Here is an 18,979-nt window from a genome sequence, read left to right as displayed (position 1 = left end):
TTCATTTCAATGATAGGAAACTGAGGCCCAGAGAGTCAAAGAACATGGGGCACTAGGTGTTATTTGAGGCAGTTTTTTCAAAAAAGTCCTGGAGATACATTACTCAGAGTCTCTCCCTCACACCCTGCAGATAGAACTCTGCGTCTTGGCATCTGTAAGTTGTTTCCTTTGGGCTTTTTAAAAAATCTTCCTGAATTGTGGAATGGGATAGCTTCAGTTAAAATATCGTTTTTTAAAAATCATGACCAGTCCAGGCGCGGTGGCTCAGGCCTATAATCCCAGCACTTTGGGAGGCCGAGGCGGGTGGATCACAAGGTCAAGAGATTGAGACCATCCTGGTCAACATGGTGAAACCCCGTCTCTACTAAAAATACAAAACATTAGCTGGGCATGGTGGTGCGTGCCTGTAATCCCAGCTACTCAGGAGGCTGAGGCAGGAGAATTGCCTGAACCCAGGAGGCGGAGGTTGCGGTGAGCCGAGATCGTGCCATTGCACTCCAGCCTGGGCAACAAGAGCGAAACTCCGTCTCAAAAAAGAAAAAAGAAAAAAAATCATGACCAATAATAAAAATCACGAAGGTCTTACCATATATTTCATATCTTTCTAAGAATTTCAGTTTGCTCTAATTGGTCTCATTGGACTAAATGATTTCTAAGTTCTTCTCTGGGACTTCAATTTTGTGTTTTAAGTTTCTTATCCATCTGAAAGCCATATATTTGGGTTTAACCAGTGAACTCTTTATTAGCAATAGGTGTCTTTGTAGAATTTCTGGTAGTTTAGAAGAAGTTGAATGTAGCAGAATCATAGCACGTATTTCAGCTGCTTTATTAGCATTCTCGCTAAGGGGAGTTTATTGTTCCAGTTTTAGTCATTATAATACAGCCCTGTTTAATATTGCATGATCTGTGGGTTGCCATAAACTTGGTACAAATTGGAGTGCTGATATAACATGAAATGAAGCGCCTCGTCTGAATGTTGCTTTTGTTTTGCATTTAACAAATTAGTATGTTGACATTTGTCACTGATGGATTTCATTATTTGCTGAAAGGGTTTTAGGGGGTTTGACAGCATGAATGGTTTGTCTTACAGACTTTTGAGAATTGATAAAAGCATCTTTGTTCTTTGTACAAAAGCACAACAGATATCGTATTGATGGACACACAAAAAGGGATGGCTGTGTAGCTGCAACATAAAATAAACCAAGAAAATAATTTTCAAGTTGCTACTTACTCTTTTATGTGATTTCTTCTTCTCATCCTTTTTTTCCTGGTTAAAGAATAAGTTTCATTCAATTAAAGAATGAGTTTCGTTCATCTCAATAACAAGCTCAAGAGCAATCAGTAATCTTTCAGTAAAGTTAAAATATTGGCTTCTTTATGCTCTACTTACATATTGTTTTAGGCAGATTATTTTAAAACATTATAAACACTGTTATGGTTGGGATTGCATTAAATAACTGTTCCAAATCCTCAGATAACAGAGGGTGAGATGGGGGAATAAGAAACTAAGAGTTGCATAAAATAAGAAAAAAGAGGAAAATTTTGATTTCAAATTCTAGTTTTATCAAAATGTAAATATACATGTTCTTTCATTCTGTAGTTACATTTAGAGGGATAGCCTCACCATTCAAATGTACCTTCCCGTACATACCATTGAGCCCTTATTGGAAGTTGCTCACCTCAAACCTTTGCCCCGGTCTTGTTAAAACCTGTTATAAAATACACTCTGGAAAACACACACACTCACGCTCACATTCACAGAGAACTTCCAGTAAAGCCTTTCTAGAAAATGACGAACAATGGAAGCTATCAATGATCGGATGATAACACCCATCACTAACAACCGCCAACACTCAGACTAAAGCAGTCAGACACTATGAGGAACCATCCATCATCCTGTCATTTCTCCAGGGAGTGCAGAAGGGGCTGCGGGGGAGGGGGCTGGGGGCCCTGCGGTGGGCAGAAGCGACAGCAGATCATGCAGCACAATGCAGATATGACCTCAAGTTTCTGCTGTGAAAATGTGAGAACCAAGACAGGGAAAGAAGCGAATAGTTAAATAAAGAATAAATACAGAATTTTATCAGCTGGGCCCAGTAGCTCATGCCTATAATTCCAACACTTTTGGAGGCTGAGGTGGGAGGATCACTTAAGCCTGGGAGTTCAAGACCAGGCTGGACAACATAGTGAGACCCTGTGTCTGGCTGGGCACAGTAGCTTACACCTGTAATTCCAGCACTTTGGGAGGCCAAGGTGGGTGGATCACTGGAGCCCAGGAGATTGAGACCAGCCTGGGCAACATGGTGAAACTGTCTCTACAAAAAAAGGGAAAATTAACTGGGTGTGGTGATGGACGTCAGTAGTCCCAGCTACTCGGGGCTGAAGTGGGAGGAGTATCTGAGCCAAGGAGGTCAAGGCAGCAGTGAGACACTGCACTACAGCCTGTGCGACAGAGCAAGACCCTGTTTCAAAAAAAAATAATAAGAGAGAGACCCTCTCTATATAAAGATTTTAATAAAATTAACCAGGTGTGGTGGCAAGCACCTATAGTCCCAGCTACTCAGGAGGCTGAGGTAGGAGGACTGCTTGAACCCAGGAGTTCGAGGTCACAGTGAACTCTGATCGCACCCCTGCCCTCCAATCTGGGTAACTGAGTGAGACCCTGTCTTTAAAATCCTAAAAAATATTTTTGTTAGGCCGGGCGTGGTGGCTCACGCCTGTAATCCCAGCACTTTGGGAGGCCGAGGCGGGCGGATCACGAGGACAAGAGATCGAGACCATGGTGAAACCCCGTCTCTACTAAAAAATACAAAAATTAGCTGTGTGTGCTGGCGCGCACGCCTGTGGTCCCAGCTGCTCAGGAGGCTGAGACAGGAGAATTGCTTGAACCTGGGAGGGGGAGGTTGCAGTGAGCCGAGATCGCGCCACTGCAGTCCAGCCTAGCGCCTGGTGACAGAGCAAGACTCTGTCTCAAATTAAAAAAAAAAAAAAAAAAAATTGTCTGTTGAATGTCTCTTCCTGTTGCACTGTGACCTTCCTAAGGACCCCAGTCCACATCAGTTTGGTTTGCTAATATATTCCAAGCCCCTAGCACAGAGCATGGCAATGTAGGCTCTCAGTTAATATTTGCTGAATCAATCAATGGTGGAGTAGCATTGTCCACTTTCTTTCTTTCTTTCTTTTTTTTTTTTGGAGACAGAGTTTTGCCCTTGTCTCCCAGGCTGGAGTGCAATGTTGCCATCTCAGCTCATGGCAACCTCCTGGGTTCAAGTGATTCTCCTGCCTCAGCCTCCCAAGTAGCTGGGATTACAGGTATGCGCCACCAAACCCAGCTAATTTTGTATTTTTAGTAGAGATGAGGTTTCTCCATATTAGTCAGGCTGGTCTCGAACTTCTAACCTCAGGTGATCTGCCCGCCTCGGCCTCCCAAAGTGTTGGGAGTACAGGGCGTGAGCCACCGCACCTGGCCAGCACTGTCCACTTTCTATGTCCTGTTTGCGCAACCCAGTCTTGGTCTTAGGTGTGTATTCCCTGAATGAAATCACCTGGTGAACCACAGACACGGAGCTGTTCCCCTGTTGTGCTCCTCCAGCTGATACTAGAAAGGAGAGCTGGGCTTGAGTTTTCGGCTCTGCTGCATCACCCGCTTGCTATTCCAGGTTGGTCTTTTCCTCTTTCTGAGCCTTTGTTTCTCACCTGAAGGGAACAAAAGGTCACAACCTTCACAAAGCTATTGAGATTCAACTAAAAAGAGAGAAAAGATGGATAGGAAGGGCCTCTAGAAATAAGGTTATGACTAATTTCCCACGGAAAGCACAGTCTTATGAGTGACATCATCGTATTTTAAAATCAGACACATTGGTTTCCTGCAGACATGGGGAAGACCCACACCCACATGCAGGCATGTGTGGAGCATGTGAATAGCCCTGCTCTGGGATTTCTGTACACTGCTTCTCGGGCTTTTCTGCAGAGGAGGAAACTGAAGAACTGAGAGACCCAGAGGCTGGTCTCCAGATCAAGTGCAGCTGCTGTGTTTCAAGAGCTGTCTTCTGTATGTAGACAGTGTTGACCTCAGAGACCTGCCAGGAGGAGGCTGGCTGGGTGGGCACAGAATCAAGCAGCAGGGGACAGAGTCATGCATCAGATTGTTTTCTGTGAGAAAAGGTGTCAGGAGGAAAGGCCTGCCTGGTTTTGTGCCCCTTTACACAAATGCATGTGTGTACACACACATGCACACCCTCCCCCACACCAGCCTCCCCAGAGCCTCCTCCCCAGCAGCACCTCCAGCCTCAGGGTATCAGCAGTAGAGCCCAGTTCTCCTTCCAGGCATCTGGGAGCCTCCCTTGGAGCAACCCCTCTTCAGGCTGGAATTTGAGGCATGACCCTCTCAACAGCTGACCAAGGTGCAGGCTTTGGGAAGGCAGCATGGCCTACAGGGTGGGCTGCCTGGCAAATCCAAGGGCAGGATTAGTCCCCAGTCTGCCCTGGGCCTGTTTCCTCATTTGCTCTTTGGAGGTGGAGGTTACACTAAGTGCCCTTCAAATTCCTTTCCAGCACTATTCTTTGAACTCCTGATTTCTTCCTTTCCAACTTATGGAAATTATTTTCCCCACTTTTCCTGAGAGGGGAAGTGTAAGACACCAGGCTGTCTCTGACAACTGCCAAAGTGGCTGTTTTTTAATGGAAAGTCAGCTTCCTTCTCGGGTTGCTTAACGGAGCAGAAGCTTCTCGAGAACAGAGAAGCCTAATGTTTCCCTCTGGTTTTTTGACGTCATTTGCCTGTGGGTGGCTTCCCATCCACTGCCACCTCTCTAACCACACTAAATTTTATTGCACGGATTTTAAAGATACACCTTGGTGTGGCAGGCCACCGAAAGCAGCGATTTAGCCCAGGAGCCCTGCTGTTAAGCCGTGGCAGAGAGGGCTTTGGTCCAGTCTCTGACTGTGCCAGGATCCCATCCCGCAGAGTGAATTCTCCATCCTCCTCCTGTTGGCCCCTCACCAATAAAAGCAGAATGTTCACTTTAGACTATCTCATGGGGGACTGGAAAAATCAATTCAAGACGCTAACTTGAAAGCATTTATCCATCTAAGAGAGAGTGTAAGAGGTAGGGAAGGGAAAAGCGGAGCTAACATTTGTGAGATGTTTGCTGTGTGCCAGGTACTGGGCTGGCTGCTTGATTTTCCCTCTTTCGTTTAACTCTGCTTTGTAATCATCATACACAAAACCATCAAGTGGTTTAGGCCTATGAGAGTCTAAAGCTTATCAAGAAGACAGTGGCCATGCAGAGGTAGAGGGGGGAAGTCAGACCACCCATAAGACCCCAGGAAGCTAAATATCTGTGGCATACTTGACACCATCCATGCAAAGTTAAAAAAATCTAATTATATCCATTTGCAATGCGCAAATATGGGGCATTGGAAATACATTCACCAATATGAATATGTTGGTGCTTTTTTTTTTTTTTTGAGAAGGAGTTTCGCTCTTGCTACCCAGGCTGGAGTGCAATGGTGCGATCTCGGCTCACCTCAACCTCCGCCTCCTGGGTTCAGGCAATTCTCCTGCCTCAGCCTCCTGAGTAGCTGGGATTACAGGCACACGCCACCATGCCCAGCTAATTTTTTGTATTTTTAGTAGAGACGGGGTTTCACCTTGTTGACCAGAATGGTCTCGATCTTTCAACCTCGTGATCCACCTGCCTCGGCCTCCCAAAGTGCTGGGATTACAGGCTTGAGCCACCGCGCCCGGCATGTTGGTGCTTTTGAATGTCAGAGAGTTCAGCTGAGTGACTGCAAATCTCGTCACGGATAAGTAAGAGACATGTTCATCTTACTCCAATATTGTCCTTTCTACCTTAAAAATAACTTTGTTGTTTCTCCTAGTATGGTTTGAGGTGATTAGTCTTAAAATTTGTCATAGGTGGTAAATTCAGGAGAACTGAACTCAGCCTCCAAAATAAACAATATTCCCCATGACATTTTGGAATAAAAACACACACTTGCTTTGGTCTTGCCTACTCTGAGGTTTCGTAATGTGAGCAGCGTTCACAGTGAGGCCGTGAATGGAAATCACGCCACACAAAAGCTGTGACTCAGGTCTGTTCTCAGAAGGGGTGAGGTGACGGCTATTAATGTTTTATTTCATACGCTGTAGTGTTTGCAGAAGAAAACACGCTGTAGTTAAGGTTACGCATGTTGAGCGCCAGCAAAACCCAGTTTTTCTCTCTGCCAGGTTCTTTTCACACAGATGTGTTCAACCCAAAGGTGAATTTTTGGAGCCTTAAAAAAACAAAATTAAAGAATGAAGCAGATAATTTGAAAACAACTAGGCAAACCTTAACAGTTATACAACAGTAAAAAAAGATGACAGTTTTAGCTGGGCGCGGTGGCTCAAGCCTGTAATCCCAGCACTTTGGGAGGCCGAGGCGGGTGGATCACGAGGTCAAGAGATCGAGACCATCCTGGTCAACATAGTGAAACCTCGTCTCTACTAAAAATACAAAAAATTAGTTGGGTGTGGTGGCGCGTACCTGTAATCCCAGCTACTCAGGAGGCTGAGGCAGGAGAATTGCCTGAGCCCGGGAGGCGGAGGTTGCAGTGAGCTGAGATCGCACCATTGCACTCCAGCCTGGGTCACAAGAGCGAAACTCCGTCTCAAAAAAAAAAAAAAAAAAAAAAGATGACAGCTTTATACTTAGAAAATATTATTGTGGGTTTTTTTTCTCGTTTGTTGTTTTCCTTTCATATGAAACTGGTCAACAACCCACCACTGAAACAAAAAGAGCGATTTGGATGAGACTTAAGGGTAGCCATTTGTCAGCAGAAGTAAAGGCCAAGTATTCTCAGAGAGAAGGCGTCACAGTCAACTGCTGTGACATCCATCTCAGAAGCCTTCATGAATGTAACTACACAGGGTGGCACATGCTGATGTCGGCTGTAGGTTGCCACAAGCCTCTAGCTTGGGATGAGTCACCAGTTTCAGGCAAGGGGTGTCTGTTGGTTCTGAGCTGACCGGGCCTTTGTAAAAGACTTTTGAAGGAAATACCTTGCAGTCTTAGGGCTAAGTTCGCCATGGCACACAGCAGCTCCCACCGCACAGGATGAAGGCTGCAGCTCGCTGGGCCTTGTTTTCTCATCTGGGAATGAGAGCAGGGGGAGCCTCGAAGAGCCCTTCTGGATTGAGTGTCTGGGGATTCCAGAACCAGCCCCGCTCTTTCCCAAGCTTCAGCGCTGGCTCATCCGCCCTCCCCAGCCTGTCTTCCCCCGTTTCGTTTGCAGCAGGACTGCTGTGAGCCAGAGCTGTGCAGACCTTTGAATTGCGGGTCCCTGCCCAGATGGACACTTCATCCCCTGAACTAGTTTTCTCTTGGGTAGACCTCCGGACATTCTCACCTTTCTTCTGCACCTCTAATCCTGCATCGGAAGCAGCCAGTTCTCCTTCCCAGAGCCCTGCCTGGCAGCTTGAGAACCGACTAGTCCATGCCTCTCCACGTGTGGCGAGTGGCTCTGTAGCAGGGTACTCTCTTACCTGGGCCCCGCACTCTGGTGCAGAAGCGTCCGGCACCTGTGGCAGTCTGTAGCTGAAACCCTGCTACCTGGTTAGGATGCCAGCTTCCTTGCCCTCTGGCTTCCAGGCAAGGGCTGGATCTCAGGCAGCCTTGCGGCAGGCAGCACACCCACCACGGATCTTCCTGGGCTCCCTCAAGGGTAAGACCTGGTACTACCCCAGTCTCCGAGCTGTGGGCATGCCTCCGCCTTTGCTGTTGACTTGAGGATGTGCTTCTAACCTAACGCACCTGGACTCACACTGAGTGCGCAAAGGACAGAGCGCACACCCGTCTAGGGTCCAGCTCTTTCGGAGGACAGCAGAGTGTCTTTTGCCCTGGGACCGTCCTCTGCACTTCTATATGATGAGATGCAGCAGTGTTTCTAATTCTCTGTTGCTTGAGAAGTAAGGACAGTTCCCTAGATCTTGTGGCAGTTCCTAGCACGTCCACAGAGGTGTTAGGGAGGGGGCAGTCTATTAGGATGAGTCTTATGAAATTGCCCATTTTGTGAAGTTGGAAAGGGTGACATATTGCATTTTATATAGCTCAACCTAAAACTCAAGAAGGTGGAAGAATGTCTGGGCCTCCCTGTGATGTTATGTTTGCCTAATAAGCATGCTAGGGTTTTGCATAGAGTATGTGGTACAGTATCCGTGTCTATAGCAAAGAGTATTATTGTAGATACTATTATCATTACTACTTAAGGTATTATCACTGCTGCTACTTGAGCTCACTTTACAAACGATTGCTAGAGATAGAGGGAAGACTGTCCCCTGGAAGACCCCAGTGCATTGGCCCTGGCCCCTGGTCTTTTCCTTTGGAACCAGTGGTTTAAAATGAGCTCTCTTCTACCTCCATTCTTGTCTTCCCTTTGACACAGGACACCTCTGGCCAATGGACTTCCTTTCAGAGATAAGAGATGTTGGGTGATCAATGGCCTCAGACAATGTAACTGTCATAGTTTCATTTTCAAAATGTCATGGTGATAAAAAAAGCCATTTGCTAATAAAAAGGGTGGGATTCATTGCCCAGTAGCATTCACATCTATGCTATCACTGTCTAACCCACATTTCTCAGAGTAGCCACTGGCTTGGTTTCGTAGCTGAATGATGTCACTTCAAGCATCACGTAATTTTCCAGCTGGCTAGGATGGAAAAGGGGTTTATTATTGTGGCATGTTTTTCACAGCGTCTAAAGAAAATGAAGCAGACAGGGATATATGGCAGGATCGGTTCTGTTTTTACAGGTGCGTCTGAAGGATACAAGGAGCCTTTCACTTGAAATAGAAATGTGACTGTATGGCAAAAGCAAAAATTTTAAAAAAGCTTTTCTCAAGAGATTTAAAATATATATGTATAATTAGTGTTGGAAATTGGCCTCGGGTACATTAAACTCAAAGGGCTAGGAGGTGGGCTGCCCAGTCCCTTGTCTCAGTTGTGTTCCTACAGAGCTCTGACTTCATCTTTGCCTCTGTTTCTCCATGAAAAAGATGGAGCTCCCAGGGTTCTTGCTGGTTTTTAACTTTTCATTTCAGTGTAATACAGAAAAGTACACATCTTAGCATACAGCTTGTTGGATGCAAACTGTACACATCCCTGTCACTAGCACCCTGACCAGCAAACATACATGACCAGCACCCCAGAAGACCGCTGTACCCCTCCACACACAAGGACCAGTGTCCTGACTTCCAGCAGCATAGCTTTCAGCCTAGTGAGACCTGTGTCCGACTTCTGACCTGATAAGCTGTAAAATAATAAATTTGTGTTGTATAGGCCACTTTGCTTGTGGTAATTTGTTACAGCTGTCCTAGGAAACCAGTGTACCGATGCTGCTGGCAAGAGGGAGAGCCAGGAGTTGACCCCCGCCCTGTCCCCAAAGACCGAGTCCTTAAAAACCACCAGAATAGATAGTGCTGCCATTAGCTTTGTTAGGTGTTTGGTCGTTGGTCCAGAATAGATAGTGCTGCCATTAGCTTTGTTAGGTGTTTGGTCGTTGGTCCAGAATAGATAGTGCTGCCATTAGCTTTGTTAGGTGTTTGGTCGTTGGTGAGGGTATGAAGGTAAACTGAATGTGCAGGTGCCAGCTAGCATGTGGTTAAGTTGGGACCTAGGTAGCCAGTGTCGTTGAAGTACTCTGACTTGCCCAGCCCCTGGCCCCATGTTCAGAATGCCTCCTCCCTGGGAAGATGGAATGTGATAACGTTACTAACACTTCAGTGTGAGTTGAGTGCGTTATCTTTTCCTGAAGTATTTGCATTGTAAAAGATGACCCAAGCGACGACTTTCTACTATTGATGAGAAAGAGGGCTACACTAGGGTGCCATGGCTGATCATGTGAGGGCCATCCTCCGCTGGAGAGTCAGAAAACACCAAATGTTTTTCTTTCCCATGCTGCCTTATAGCTAGCAGACTAAAGAGTGGGAATCTCAACTCTGGGCTCTCTGCGAAAAGCTGCTTTTCTCATGCTGACACAGTGCATTTCTTCCATGTTAAATATGAACGTGGTGCTTGGAGGAGGTGCATTGGTCAACCTGTGGGCACGAGGGGCAAGCACGAGGAAAGATGTGCACAAGGGAAGGATGGAGAGTGGGAGCATAGCAAGTCCTCCAGCTCCCACTGCACTGCCAGTCACTCTACCAGTCCCAGCAAGGTCTGGTTACTCCAGAGGTGTTGTTCCAAGAGAGGAAAAACCTCTCCAGTGTGTGCCAGTGTTCATCGTATTTTCTGTTACTTGCAGCTGAATACATTCCAAACAGACCCAGGTGCCTTTCAGCTCACAAAGAAAGGTAACCACCTAGGAGTGGGGACATGGGCAGGCAGAATTCTTTAGAAGGAAAGGAATTCCTGGGATCCTTGTCTGCGTTTTCACTTTCACTGCAATGAACACACACTGCAATGAGCACATCCAAGGAATGGTAAGTCAAGGGAATCTTACTGAGACATAGGATTGAGCTGTAGATATCCAGTAAACCTGACGCATTCCATTTGGAGAGAAGAAATAGAAGGCTCATAATTTTAAATGAAAAGGTTACTTAAAATCAGGAGACTTTGGAGAGCCTTTTATTTGTTTATTTTGGTTTCTGGTGAGGTTTACTACCTCTCAGAGGGACATGCTGTTAAGTTGAATACCTCTGAGAATGACCATCTGTCACATACTTTCCAGGACCACCCTGGGAAATACGAGGCGTACTGTCTCCTTATCTCAACAAACGTGCCGTGTTTGTCTGTCCACGGCGTCATAATTTGAGATTAGGAAATATGCTATTCTTAAAAGCTCAATTATTTATGAATCCCAATAGCCAGGTGATCTCTTATACTTAGTGGCATTTATTGATGCAGATGAGTACTTTGAAAAATTAAGAGAGACATTTACTTTGTAAGCTACCAGTAAGAAGGTCTCTGACTGGATAAAGATAACTCGAGCAGCGATCTCTTTAACAAAGGTGGTGATATACATTGTGGCATCTGAATGCCCCCTTACAGCCAAGGGAGAACAATCAGTGAATTCATTCGTTTAATTCATGGATTTTCCTTCTATTTACACTTTAAACAAACATGCCAGTTGTTTGCTTAGTTAACAAGCCCTGCCTTCATTATAAGCCATTAGTGGCTAGTAATAATTGAAACTGTGTTTGGATTTCAAAAATACAATAAACCCAATTAATTTCACCATTAGTAATATGGAATTTGTCTGATTGACATGAGCTAGGCAGAAGTTAGTGTCTTTGCCCTATGTGTGAAAGGCTTGGTAAATCATTTAACAGCCATGAATAGGAATTTTTCATAAGAAAAACTAAACAAAACAGGTTAAATCCTAATGCTTGTAAGGGGCCAGACAGCAAATATAAATTAGTGAATGGGTTGGATAGAGCATCCTTTAAGAAACACTTGGTCTACTTTTGATGGAGACATACGAGAAATATTTTGGCCGGGTGCAGTGGCTCATGCCTGTAATCCCAGCACTTTGGGAGGCTGAGGTGGGCAGATCACAAGACCAGGAGATTGAGACCATCCTGGCCAACATGGTGAAACCCTGTCTCTAGTAAAATACAAAAAATTATCCGGGCATGTTGGCATGCGCCTGTAGTCCCACCTACTCAGGAGGCTGAGACAGGAGAATCGTTTGAACCAGGAGGTGGAGGTTGCAGTGAGCCGAGACAGCGTGCCACTGCACTGCAGCCCAGATGACAGAGCAAGACTCCGTCTCAAAAAAAGAGAGAGAAAAAAAGGAATATTTAATTTTTTATCTTGCTATAAGGGAAGAAACCACACACATGATTATAAATTACAAGTAGGCTCAGCCAATGGCAGGGAGAGAGGAGGGAGAAGTTGGGACCACAGCAAACTGGAGAGCCCAAGCCCTGCCTGAAAGGACCAGCTCCGATTCAGCTGCAGTCACTGGACCTGTGGTGAGGGACACCCAAGCAGGTTTCGCTGCTTCTCAGATTCCACCAGGAGGAATCCTAACAGGGACCTGATAAATTCCTATCTTTGAAATGCTCTCTAATGCTTAGTATTGTTCTTAGAAAATTATAAAATATTGCCCTTTGGTGTTAGACGTGTGTGTGTGTGTGTGTACAGAATAAATATGTGTCCACTTCTAAAAAGACTGTGGGCCGGCCGGGTGCGGTGGCTCATGCCTGTAATCCCAGCACTTTGGGAGGCCGAGGCGGGTGGATCATGAGGTCAAGAGATTGAGACCATCCTGGTCAACATGGTGAAACCCCGTCTCTACTAAAAATACAAAAATTAGCTGGGCATGGTGGTGCGTGCCTGTAATCCCAGCTACTCGGGAGGCTGAGGCAGGAGAATTGCCTGAACCCAGGAGGCGGAGGTTGTGGTGAGCTGAGATCACGCCACTGCACTCCAGCCTGGGTAACAAGAGCAAAACTCCGTCTCAAAAAAAAAAAAAGACTGTGAGCCTAGTGTGGCCAAATCTTTCAAATTTTTTATGTAATTTGAAAATCTGGACTTTGGATAAAATATTCCCATTTATAAACGTTGGCAATAAATTTTTGCTTTTTAAGCGGATGCTATGCAGTCACCACAGTGTTGATCAGCAGCTCTCAGAGTGTGGTCTCTGGACCAGCCACGTTAGCATTACCTGGGAACTTCACAGAAATACACGTTCCCAGGCCCCACCCAGACCTACTGAAACAAACTCTCTTGGGGTGAGGCCCAGAGATCTGTTCTGTTTTTTTTTGTTTGTTTGTTTGTTTTTTTTTTGAGACGGAGTTTCGCTCTTGTTACCCAGGCTGGAGTGCAATGGCGCGATCTCGGCTCACCGCAACCTCCGCCTCCTGGGTTCAGGCAATTCTCCTGCCTCAGCCTCCTGAGTAGCTGGGATTACAGGCACGCACCACCATGCCCAGCTAATTTTTTTATATTTTTAGTAGAGATGGGGTTTCTCCATGTTGACCAGGATGGTCTCGATCCCTTGACCTCGTGATCCACCCGCCTCAGCCTCCCAAAGTGCTGGGATTACAGGCTTGAGCCACCGCGCCCGGCCGAGAGATCTGTTTTAACAAGCCTTTCTGGTAGGGCTGCCAGCTTTTAGCAAATATTTCATGGAACATACACAAAAAAATTTTTCGTTATCTGAAATTCAAATTTGATTGCGTGAGCTATTTTCTTATCTAGCAAGCCCTGCCTCCAGGTGCTTCTGATACAAGCTGGTGTTGATCAAGCAAAACATATATATGAGCCAGACTGCTTGTGTTTGAATCAGCTTTGACACATAATAACTCTGGGATTTTAGGCAAGTGACATATAATTTCTGTGTGGCTTGGTTTATTTACATGTAAAGTAGGCACGATAATAATTTCTTCCTCGTGGGGTGGTTGCTGGAATGGAATGAGTTAGTGAACATAAAGTACTAGAACTTTGCCTGGGAGAAAATAAACAATGTATGTGTTTAGTATCATCATTATTTTATTTTTCTTTTCTTTCTTCTCTATCATCACCACTGCTGCCACCACCCAGCTGTCAGGGAATACAAGAACTCATCTTCTTTCAATTCTTTTTTTTTTTTTTTGTGAGACAGAGTTTCGCTCTTGTTACCCAGGCTGGAGTGCAATGGCGCGATCTCGGCTCACCGCAACCTCCGCCTCCTGGGCTCAGGCAATTCTCCTGCCTCAGCCTCCTGAGTAGCTGGGATTACAGGCATGTGCCACCATGCCCAGCTAATTTTTGTATTTTTAGTAGAGACGGGGTTTCACCATGTTGACCAGGATGGTCTCGATCTCTTGACCTCGTGATCCACCCGCCTCGGCCTCCCAAAGTGCTGGGATTACAGGCTTGAGCCACCGCGCCCGGCCCTTTCAATTCTTTTTTCTCGGATCTAGCTTTGATTTCGCAGAATTGATGCTAATGTGCTGTTCCCCAAAGCCACTCTGTTGCTTGTTCCTACCCAGAGGTACCCCTGCTTTGAAATCTAGTCGACAGTGTGGCCGCCTGGCGGGGAACTCACACTTGCCTCCCCTACCAAGCTCCTGCTGCCTGAACTCTGTCGGCTGGCAGGGCCTCCGTTGGGCTCAGACCTCTTGTACAGACCAGCCTTGCTGCTTCGTGTCTGCCTTCACCAGCCCAGCCAACAGCTTCCTGACCCTGTCCTGGATTTGCGGATTCGCAGAGAGCCTGACTAAGGCTTGCGTTCTTGCTGTCAGTTGGGGAAACAGGGAATGCCTTCCTCACCAGTTAAATTCTGAGTACACTTTGGGAAATCCCCACAACTTTTTACAGACTAGGAACATGGGAAGATTTGAGCTGTGGACCCAAAGAGTTATTTTGAAGGAAAGCAGTCTCCGAACTGTCCTTGCTGAGAGTGGCCGCAAGCTGCCCCAACATGTCCCTCCATGAAGCAGCCCACCAGGCCTCCACACCGCCATACATAACAGACTTGTGTGCGCCGTGAAAACCACCAGGATGAGCTATTATGGCTCTCAGTGGTGCCATTATGTTGCTGTTCTGGGAATGGAGCAAAACACATTATTTTATTAAATAAAGATTTTCCCTGTATCACAGTGGAGGCTAATTTTATTAGCTCTTTTTATGGGAACAAACATCATCGCCCTGATTTGGGAGGATGGAGGTGGGGGCCGTGGGGAGGTTAGGGAGTGGAATCACATTTTGTCATCTGCACGCTCCAGTGAGGCTGCCAACATGTTCTAATTGGTTACTCACTTTAATACTTACTCACTAGAAGAGTTCTCCAGATCCTGCAGAAAATACACAGCTTTCAGTTCATAAGCAATTTATAGATGATTCAAAGACATGTCCAGTTACAACAAATATTTGTTCATATAGTGTGGGTTATGGATGTGTCCTGATAACCAAAATGTATAGTCTCCAAAATGTGTAACTGAATGTCTAGATAGAATCTTCAGTAACTTCAAAAGCAAATTTTTTGCTCTCATCTATGAGATTCCAGAATGTTTAAGGCAGAACGTGTACCATCAGATTCAGAGAGGGAAAGGAGTCCAAATCTAGTTGAAAAACTCAGTAAAATACTGTTTCTGCCTCTGATTCTTTAGCTTTAAAACCTGAGAGTTTCACGGGAAGCTTTTTGGATGATCATAACCACCAGAACTGGCTCCCGCCCCCAGCCCCAGGCTAAGGCGTCGCCAGCTCCTGAGAGTCAGGGCGCAGGCCGCCCTGTTCTGTGTGCAGGACCCAGGTCTCCGCAGCGTTCTCTTGGGATGTGTCTCCCGGGGGTCAGAAGCGATGTGTCCACTGCTCCACTGGTCGGTAGCTGAGCCCTCTGTACGGTCTGCAGAGCTGCCCCTGAGCCAGAGGTGGTCTCTGTGTTAGAGTCCACATGGTCTTCATGTTCTGCTGCTGCTGTGCTGTTGTTTTTTCCACTAGCAACAGGCCACAGCTAACGCTGAACAATGAAAGCCTTCCTCACCAATTGAATTCTGAGTACACTTGAATGAATTCAGTGGTGAAGCTGGCCACAGTGTTCTGTGTCCCCAGCCTCCGCTTCCGCCCTCATGCCCCTCTCCTCCCCAGTGTCGTCTGTGCTCTGCTTCGGAGCCTTCCCGGCCCGCCATGAGCACTCACCATGAACCCTGATAGGATCCAGGTATCCGTCATGTACATGTCCGTGTGACAGGAAACTGGAAGCCTCCTCTAAGAGCACTCAGAAGTTAAACCGGATTATAAAGCCGGAGCTCCTGGTCTTGGCACAGTGTTTGCAAACTTTTGCTTCCCTGACATAGCTGCCCACTCCCTGTAGTGTCACTGCCACGTCCCCAGCCTCAGTTTCTCCCTCCTTCATCTCGTTAGCCGCCTCCCTAGCCTGTCTTCTGCATCCTTCCTCTGTTTTCTGTCCTTCCTGCTTTCTCTGTCGCCGTTTGTTCGCTGTATTTGCCCCTTAGCCCGTCGACCTCTTCTCTAACGCACTTCCTTCATCTATTCTTTCCTCATCTTTCTGCTTCCTTCATCTCCGTCTTCATTTCCTCCTCTGCTCCCCACCTACTTTCTCTGCTGCTTTCCTTGTCGGCTTCATTCATCTATTTCCCCATCACATTCTCTAGAGCCCTAATTTTGTTATCTTCTTGCCTCCTGTACCCCTTTGAATTTGTGACTTGCTTTAAACCATGTCTTCTTGAAAAGAATACCAGGCTTTAGCAAAAGCAGGTGAGCGGCTGCAAGGTGGAGACCAGGGAGAGGTAGACTCGTGTGTCGCCCTCCTGGGGATGGACCTAAGCGCCTTTGTAAGGGCTTTTTTTTTTTTTTTTTTTTTTTTTTGAGACGGAGTTTCGCTCTTGTTACCCAGGCTGGAGTGCAATGGCGCGATCTCGGCTCACCGCAACCTCCGCCTCCTGGGTTCGGGCAATTCTCCTGCCTCAGCCTCCTGAGTAGCTCAGATTACAGGCATGCGCCACCATGCCCAGCTGATTTTTGTATTTTTAGTAGAGACGGGGTTTCACCATGTTGGCCAGGATGGTCTCAATCTCCTGACCTTGTGATCCACCTGCTTCGGCCTCCCAAAGTGCTGGGATTATAGGCTTGCGCCACCGCGCCCGGCCCAGATTTTTTTTTTTTTTTTTTTTTTTTGAGACTGAGTTTTGCTCTTATTACCCAGGCTGGAATGCAATGGCGCGATCTCGGCTCACAACCTCTGCCTCCTGGGTTCAAGCAATTCTTCTGCCTCAGCCTCCTGAGTAGCTGGGATTACAGGCACGCGCCACCATGCCCAGCTTTTTGTATTTTTAGTAGAGATGGGGTTTCACCATGTTGACCAGGATGGTCTCGATCTCTTGACCTTGTGATCTACCCACCTCAGCCTCCCAAAGTGCTGAGATTATAGGCGTGAGCCATGCGCCCGGCCCAGAATTCTTAAAAAAATGCTTCTACTAACGTTAGGCTTTTCTTTCAAACCCAGATTCCCATACACACTGAACAGATGTAGCAAGTTTTCTTCAAGTTTTTAGAACTGGCTTCCACTTCAGGCTACTGAAGGTCCTATATTCCCAGAAGACTATCCCATCATCTCCTCAGCCTCCCGTTTAAAGATTACACACTGCAGTCGGGTGGGTGCCAGCTGAGAAAAGCAGAAGACGCGAGTCCCTCCCCCGCAGTCGAGGAAGGTGGGTCCCACCTGGTTGTCTGCCCACCCCGCCCCTTTGCCGTCTGGACTACAGAAGCATCCCCTACATTAGACTGCATTCAGGAAAGAGGGGCTAAGGGATTTCAGTTAGAAGAAGGGGCAGGGGCTGAGGGTTCGGTCTGTAAATGCGTTGGTGACTGTTGACATACATCGCTTCACACCTGATGGAGGAAAGAGGAGACAGGCTATGAACCAGAGAGGGTGTACGACAGTTGTCCTTCCTGAAAGGGGTGGCCCCAGGCTATTATGAGTCTGCGTTTCAGTTGTCTAGTTTAAATTAGCAAGTAATGAAGTCACACAAGCAGAAGCTGTTGCTCGTGATTATAAGACGCTTAAAACTCCTGCTGGACCTTAGAGGGAAAGGAGCCTGGTTCCCCCCTCTCTGGGCTCTTCTGTCTTCTCTATCGGGGGATATTGGGCTCCACACACTGTTGAAATGGTGAGAAGCGTGTGAATCTGTGTGAACAGTAAACTTGCAGCCAGATGCGGTGGCTCATATCTGTAATCCCAGCACTTTGGGAGGCCGAGGCGGGCGGATCACCTGAGGTCGGGAGTTCCAGACCAACCTGACCAACATGGAGAAACTCCGTCTCTACTTAAAATACAAATAAGCTGGGTGTGGTGCTGCGTGCCTATAATCCCAGCTACTCAGGAGGCTGAGGCAGGAGAATCGCTTGAATTTAGGAGGAGGAGGTTGCGGTGAGCTGAGATTGCACCATTGCACTCCAGCCTGGGCACAAGAGTGAAATTCCATCTCAAAACAGAAAAGAAAAGAAAAGTAAACTTGCTCTCTGTGAGGGGAGTTGGGGTCTGCTCCCGTAAAACGGGAGGGTAGCCTGGAGGCTCTTCTTGTCCTTAATCGTAAGCAATTTCCTGCCCTCTGGGTTCCACCCCTGCACCCTGCTGGGACCTGCTGTGGCAGCAGCATCTAGTGGGGGCCTCTGAGTGCTGGGTCGCTCCCTCCGTAGCAAGATGGGCCATGCTGGTCAGGGCTCCATGGAAAAAGCGGAAATAAATCAAACACCAGCTCCTACTTAAGATCTGATGAAATTCTCCATTTCCGCTCCAAACTGAATTCCTCCTGATGGATGGGAGCAGCTCCTGGGAGTAATGAAGACCCTCCTTCCTCCTCTGCTAGGAACATGTTTTAGATTACCAGACGCAGCCTTCTAATCTGGGTGGGTAGGTACCATTCAGGAACAGCCTTGAGAAACTGTTTTCAGACCCGATGTGATATTTTTAATCTCGAGGGGCAAGGCAGCAGACATGCAGCATGCTTGGCCTCTGCAGGGGGAGGCGGCCCCAGAGGTGGTGGTCTCCTGGGGAAGAATGACAACACGGGGAGAATGGCTGAAGCCACCGCCTGCCTGTCACCTCCTCCTCCTCCACCGCTTGGAGCCAAACAGAATTTATGGTGGGGAATAGAAGCAAGAGGGCTTGTGCTTTTTGAGATTTGAAATATCACTTCCCTACCCATCTCTTATTTAGGAAAAATAATAAACTATGATTTCAAAAAAAAAAAAAATGAAACGTTTTTAGGATGAAGATGTCACTGAAGTGATAGTCTTCCGTGCTCTGTAATGGTGATGGATCGACAGCCTGGCATTTGTAGAGGCAGTTGGCACAGACCCTTTCGGGGCAAAAAGAGAAACAGTTTTCCAGCGAGCCTTGTCAGGGGGAAGACTGATCGCAGGCAGGCTGGCTCAGACCCTGAGGATAGTTCTGAGAGTGCGGGGCTGAGGAGGAGCCGGGCTGGGCCCGTGAACCCAGGCTGAGGTAGGAGTGCAGCATTCTTTTTTTTTGAGACGGAGTTTTGCTCT

At 47.0% G+C, this 18,979-nt stretch overlaps 1 protein-coding gene across 29 annotated transcripts in view; it reads left to right on the top strand.

Moving 5' to 3' along the window:
- Nucleotides 1-18,979, top strand: part of AOPEP (aminopeptidase O (putative)) — a 375,128-nt gene that overhangs the window by 187,224 nt on the left and 168,925 nt on the right. The gene's annotated exons all lie outside the window — the stretch shown is intronic.

Source organism: Saimiri boliviensis, chromosome 2, assembly GCF_048565385.1.
Source record: "Saimiri boliviensis isolate mSaiBol1 chromosome 2, mSaiBol1.pri, whole genome shotgun sequence".
Taxonomy (NCBI): Eukaryota; Metazoa; Chordata; class Mammalia; order Primates; family Cebidae; genus Saimiri; species Saimiri boliviensis.
This window is presented reverse-complemented; position numbering and strand designations above follow the sequence as displayed.